At 43.5% G+C, this 6,937-nt stretch overlaps 1 pseudogene; it reads right to left on the bottom strand.

Moving 5' to 3' along the window:
• Positions 1–2,135: 2,135 nt before the first annotated feature.
• LOC123609703 lies at positions 2,136–2,324 on the bottom strand (annotated as a pseudogene).
• Between the last annotated feature and the right edge of the window lie 4,613 nt (positions 2,325–6,937).

The following is a 6,937-nucleotide window of genomic DNA, read 5'->3' as shown; positions in this document are numbered from 1 at the left end:
ACCTCAATACAGTGACTCACAAGCAAGTATCTGCAGCCTGGTCCTTTCTCCCCAGATTCCAGTGGTCTGAGAGGTCATTGCCCCGCTGTCCCAACGGGTGACTTTAGCCATCTTTGTGTTCTCCCTCTCCCTGCATTGGCTCTTCTCTTAGCTCCCATCTCTGGGCACCCAAAAAAGGAAGATATCCAATCCAGACAACTCAGGCTCATCCTACACCTTCCCCTTCCCAGTCTCCCATGTAAGCCTGGCCAGTTGTACCTTCTAATGGCTCTTAAGCCAGCCCTCCTCTCCACCCTGGGTGCACTGTGTCTTTGTTTCAAGGCTTCATAGTTTCTGTTGCCTTCCACCTGATCTCCAGACAGTAGTCTTGGTGGCCTCTAATATTTCACAGCAGGTTGTCTTGCTGTGACAAAGGTCTTCTCCTGAAGCCTTCCTCACTGGCTCCAAGCAAGTACACATGAAGTCCTCCCTCTACAGCATGACCATTAACAAAGATACCTGGGTTTTGCCCCAAGGCACCAAACTTTAGAGTGTAGCATTTTAAAATAAGGATTCTAGAGGTTTAGAGAGTACTTAGCAAGCCTAATTAGTTGCAATAGGAAGCTGCCAGATGGTGCATAATGTTAATGACACCCATTGTAGGCTACCCAATAACACCCTAGTTGACTGTGCTGTTCCCCATTGCCTGCCCCTGAACTTGAGTGGTTAGTTTGTTCTCTGCTTGGAGACCTCAAAACCAGGCCTATTTACCTTTTAGCCTCCAGGTATACTGAATTCCACCCAGTTTTCAAGCACTTAAGGGTGCCTGAATGGGCTGGGCTCTCTCCCACATCCCTGGCTGTGCATGGGAAGCCCTTTTCCTCTCTGATTTCACTCAGAGAATCTCAGTGAATCTCAACCAGGGGCACTCTTTTCCCTCAGGGGACAGCTGGCTATGTCTGGGGGTATTTTTTATTGATAGAACCTGAAGAGAAGAGGGTTGCTGTCATTGTCACCCAGTACAGAGGCCAGGTATCTGCTCCACATCCCACCATGCACAGGACAACAAAGAATGATCTGGTGCAAAATGTCAACAGTTCCAAGGATGAGAAACCCTGGTCAAGATTCAGCTCAACCCTCATTCACCCTGTTTCTTAAACATGCTCCTTCCCTCCATGAAAGAGAGAGAAGGCAGTAAGTATCCCCAAATCTGGTCCAAATCTGTACTGTAATGACTATTGCAAAGCATGTAACTATTCACTTGTAAGCCTCTTCTCCAAGCTTCTTAAGAGCAAAGAATTTGTCTTCCTCTTCTCTTTATGCCACAGGAATATGATAAAATAGCAAGATCTCAAGGACTGACATGCAAAGAGAAAAGTACCTGAGTCTGATCCAGGCCAGAGAGTATTGTACAATGCACTGAGAATAATGTCTACCCCCGCACAAGAGTCACATAATGTCTTATTTACATTACCATTAAGTGGCATTTGACATATAAATATCACAGTGTGCTAAGTATCACCAAGAGCTAGATTTTAGACATGGATTGTTTTGCTTCAGCTTACACAATAAAATTTGATGGCAAGCCAATACATCAAGGTCAAAGGAGTATTTTAAATACGAACAATTGCTCTTAACCAATCACAAGAAAAATATATACACACTCTTGGTACATGGGCTGCCTTCTGAAAAGTGAGGAAGTAGAGGAAAGAACATCAGTCAGAAGAATAAGTTTTTGGAGAGATTGTAAAAAAAGAAAGAGTCTTCAGAACCCCAGGGGTCATTACCTGACTCCTTGACCACAAAGCAGTGAAAACTTAGGTATAAAACGTGTGGAAAAAGAAAGGCAAAACCTTCCTCAAGCAAAGCTCCCCTCCACGCAGTTAATTTATTCACCCAGATTCCAGAAAGCTCATGAAAATCAGTTGGTAGAAAAGCAAAGGTGTGAAAAAGCAAGGAAAACAGTTTTCATTTTTATTTATTTTCAATCAAAAGGTCTCACATGTTTATTACTGAACCAACCTACTGGTGCAGAAGCATCATAAGAGAGAAAAGTCAATTTCCTGATAAAACAGATCTACTGGTCAGGTAGTAGGGAGGTGATGGAACACATGACTTTCAGGCAGCATAAACGTGTGCCATGTCATGTACGATCCCTTACAGACCCAGCTTTGTCCTTCTCCAATGCCGCCTCTTGGAGTTGTATCTGATTTTATTACCAGTTTTCATCAAATCCAGTGGGGAATGGGATGATTCTGCTTTTGTTTCTTGGCCAGGAATCACTTGATCCTGAAAGTCTTGTGAGAAGACATGGCGAGAAACAGTCACAGCACACACCACGATGGTGGAGAAGAGGAAAGAGAAGGAAAACATTTTTTAAAATCTGCTTTGGTCCCACCCAGCTCAACCAAGTGTTTTCTTAATGCCATCCCAAAGGATGTTCAAGATGACCATACTGGCACACCCTCATTACAACACTGTCATTGTCAGAAGGTTCTTTATCCAAGAGTGGAGCAACCGTTCAGCCCACTAGAGGAATGGGTCTCACAATAAGGAAACACATTAAGATCAAAATGTGAAGTCAACATGCTGTAAGAAAAAGAAAAACAGACTCAATACCACAGAAGCTAATTAGAGCCCATGGACCTCCCCTGCCCCCCCCCCCCCCCACTTCACCATGCATGGATTTCCTGTTCCATTTACAAGGGAATCAAGAGGCTCGTGCCAAAAGTCTGTGTGTAGGGAGCCTCTGGGTCACTGCTGACCCCCAGTAGCCCACATGGGAGCACATAGAAGGGCAAGGAGGAATGCTCCCTGGGGAATGCAGCTTCATCACAGAACTCTGTTTATGTGGTAACCATCGCAGGCTGCCATGAGCCCCATCAAGATGAATATATGTGTTAGCAAGAGATTGATGTTGGGCTGTGACTGCTGTGCTTGATAAAGTGTTAGATAGGAAGACAGTATCAGATGATAATATTCCCCCCTGAATCAAAATCACAAATGAGCAGAGCTGCACCAGAGCATCAGGGTACCCCCTCCCAACCCACACACACACACACACAGGAGAACAAGCCAGTCGCCCAGGTATGGCGGCAGGTGTCAGGAAGGGTCGCCCCTCTTCCTTCTCCCCAACAAGCTCAGGATTAGTGTTTGTTTTTCATGGGCCTTCAATCCTCTCCCACTGGCTTCTAGGCTATCTTGTCAGGGTACAGAAGGGTCCCTTTTAGGGACTGAGCCTCCCCTGGGCTCAGCCTGACAGGACCCACCAAGCTCCAGCCAATCTACTCTTGAAGGACTTCTAGTCCAGGCTGGGAGTCCGCTGCTCAATTGAACCATAAACATAGTCACAGAGTCAGTGCTACAGGAGAGACTTCCAGGAGCAAAGCAGACAGAGGGTCACCATAAAGACTAGTGTTCTGCTTGTCCCTGGCAAGTACTAGAGCATCACACTTCAGAATGTCTCTAAAACAGAACTTGGAAGTAAATTCTCCCTCCCTACACCCTGCCCAGAACTGGGGGGGGTTGGGGGGGTGGCGGGAGAGTGGAGCCTGATAAACCACAGTTTGGAGGGCCTTATCAGAAATTATCTGTTCCATTCCAGAAAACACCTCCTGGGCATCTTCCACTCGCTACTCTCCAAATGCCTGCACGCTTCATAGAGTTTTAAGTTCAAGAAAAAGGATATGCTTATTTGATTGCAAGCACAAAGAGAAAAAAACTGAGATTTAGGAAGAATTTTCCCTAATAAGCTCCACAAACTCTTATGGAATGAATGAGGAAATAGAGTTTGTTACTGGGCATGTAAATGGCATATCATGTTTGGGCATAAGGGCACAGTGCGTTCACAAAGTTCATTTACCAGAAGTTCACTTTCAGTAGAGCATGAGGACTTTGGTTGTCTTTGACCAAATATTTTTACATATTAAATCTTTCAAACCCAAAGCTATTTTACTTCCTATCTGGTTGGATGGGAAAACATGAAGAAAATACATCTTTCTATGTTACATAATGGCCCAGGTGCCATCGTACTCTTAGAATGTATACCTGTCATTTAATTATAGCTTTAACTGAGCATCTGAAGGTGCCAAATAAATCCCCACACCTGTGACAAAGATGCCTACCATTACTGGTAAGAATGGAAAATGGTTGAGCTACTGTGGGAGAAAAGTTTGGTAGTACCTAAAAAGGTTAAACATAAAATTACCCTATGATTCAGCAATTCCACTATTCGGCAGCTATCCAAAAGAATTGAAAGCTGAGACTCAAACGCTCCCACAGATTTTTTGCACACCAATATTCGTAGTAACATTACTCACAATAGTCAAAAGATAGACACAACCCAAGTGTCCATCCACAGATGAATGGATAAACAAAATGGGACATATACATACAAGGAACATCATTCAACCTGAAAAGGGAAAGAAACTCTGACACAGCCTACAATATGGATGTACTTCAAGGACATTATGCTCAGAGAAATAAACTAGACACAAAGGACAAAAATTGTCCTCTTTCTACTTATATGAAGTACCTAGAACCATGAAATTTTCAAATTCATAAAGACAGAAAGTGGAGGGTGGTTGCAAAGGACTAGTGGGAGAGGGGGAGGGATCTAGTGTTTAATGGAGACAGAGATTCAGTCTGGGAAGATGAAAACACTCTGTAGACAGTGGTGGTGATGGTTGCACAATACGAACATACTGGAAGCCCCCAAAATGTACACTTAAAATGATTAAGGTGGTAAATTCTATGTATATATATTTTACCACCACTACCACCACCAACACGCGCACACACACACACACACGCACACAGAGGAAAAGTGGTGTCTACCCTGAGGATAATCCTTCCATTGAGACCAACCCACCAAACCCTTAATGCCTTTGGCCATACTGGCCCTCGTCCTTCCCACCCAGACCTTGAAAACCATCACTCTCAAAGATAGGTGACAGGTTGATGTTCAAAAGAGGGTGGGGCAAGATTAATATATTTCATAACAGAAAGAGAAAAGAGCAGAAAAGGCCTCATTTCCCATCACTGAATTACTAACCCCAAAAGTGTCAATACAAGCTAAACCACTTGAGTAGCTAGTATATACCACTGCTAAGATAAAGAGGATGCTTGCTTTCTAGCTTTCCAAGACCCTTCTGGATGAAGGCAACATGAGATGGTCCCTCTGGACTCCAAGTGTTAAAATTACAAGGGAGAGTCCAGGTGTCGGTGCAGGGATGGGGAAGGAAAGGACTTAGCCGGGAGCAAAGAGGAGGGGTGGAAAGACAGATAAATTCATGTCAACCACTGAGAACAGACTGGAACCGGAGTATAGCAATCATGTCTGTGACTTACTGGCCTAAGAAGTCAGGGTTGCAGGAAAGAAGCAGGGAATCCACGTTTCTCAGAACTCTTTCCACAAAATTGTAGCCTCTTATCTTAAATCAGCATTGTACACCATTTATCACAGCTGGGGAAAAAAATAAATTATACCGTCCCCAGAAGCTCTAACAACATATAGGGGGCAGGGATGGAGTGACTTAGGATAAAAAGTGCAAGAGTTTCTTCCAAAGAATACCAATCATTCTGCACTTTTCCAGTTCTACTTAACTGTCAGACATTTCCACCTGCTTCTAGGATGCAAAGCAGCAGAAGACAAGACCCACACTATTCTCAACATTTCATGATGCAAAAAAATGTGAGCACTTAATTAAAACAAATTTCAAAATACTGCTTGATAGTATTTTGCCAACCTTTCAATAAAAAATAAACATTTTTTAAAAAGATGCATACAAAAGCGTTCTGTAATCATTGAAACTTTGATTTTCTTCTGTACTGGTCTGCTAGGGCGGCCATAACAAAATCCCACAGACTGGATGACTTTAAACAACACTTATTTTTTTTCCCAGTTCTGGAAGACCAAGGTAGGCGGGTTGGTTTCCCATGAGGCTTCTCTTCCTGGCTTGCAGATAGCTGCCTTCTCCCTCTGGGCTTATATGGCTTTTCTCTGTACTTGTGCAGAAGGGGAAAGAGATCTCTAGTGGCTCTCCCTCTTCTTACAAGGACACCAGTCCTTTGGAATTAGGGCCCACCCTTACGACTTCATTTAACATTAATTACTTCTTTAAAAGCCCTGTGTCCAAATACAGTCACACTGGGGGCTAGGGCTTCAGCATATGAATTGGGGAACATAATTCAGTGCGACAGCTTGCTAACCCATTTGCATAGAAGTCTACTGCTTTCAAAGCACTTTCATGTACATTCTCATGTTTAACCCTCACCACAAGCTTGGACAGAGACAAGGCAGGTGTCACCCCATTGTAAAGAACAGGAAGCTGGGTGTTGGGGGTTCCACAACCCTCTCGGGGACATGAAACTGCTAAGTAGCAGAGCTAGAATTCAAGTCTAGGGCTGAGGAACTCTGGAGTCCTTAACAGATATAAAGAATTTCAGTGGTTCAATTAAAAACATATATATTTAGTGCTTTCTATGATACTTTGTTGGGGCAAAGTCCAAAACATGAGAGTGAGAGAGTGAAACAGTCTAAAACACTCTTTTCATAGAGTGAAAAGCACGTGGCCTTGGAAAACAGAAAAGTGTGCACATGCACATCTGTCCAAGGTATACTTCACTTGCCTGCCCATTCACCTTCATTCATATACTACTTTTCCTTCTGGACCTAATTTAGGTCCCCCAAAGCCTCCTAGCCCATGCTGAACTTGTTGTCCCCTGAGATGTTGGTTTCCAACACTCTTTTGAGAACAAACCCCTTTCTGTCTAGAAAGGGATTCTAATTTTCATGTCTTCACAGCCCATTTCCCCAGCCTCAGCCCCACCTGGGTATAAGTCCCACATTTGCTCTGCAGCTTGCCCTATCACAGCAGTTCAGGTTTGTTTTTTAAAGTTTTCTTTGAATCTCAGATATATGCTGAGAAGAAATTATTTTATTACTAACAGCCTAAAT

This window comes from Leopardus geoffroyi, chromosome B2 (genome assembly GCF_018350155.1).
Source record: "Leopardus geoffroyi isolate Oge1 chromosome B2, O.geoffroyi_Oge1_pat1.0, whole genome shotgun sequence".
NCBI lineage: Eukaryota > Metazoa > Chordata > Mammalia > Carnivora > Felidae > Leopardus > Leopardus geoffroyi.
The sequence above is the reverse complement of the archived record's forward strand: the minus strand, read 5'-3'. Positions and strand labels throughout refer to the sequence as shown.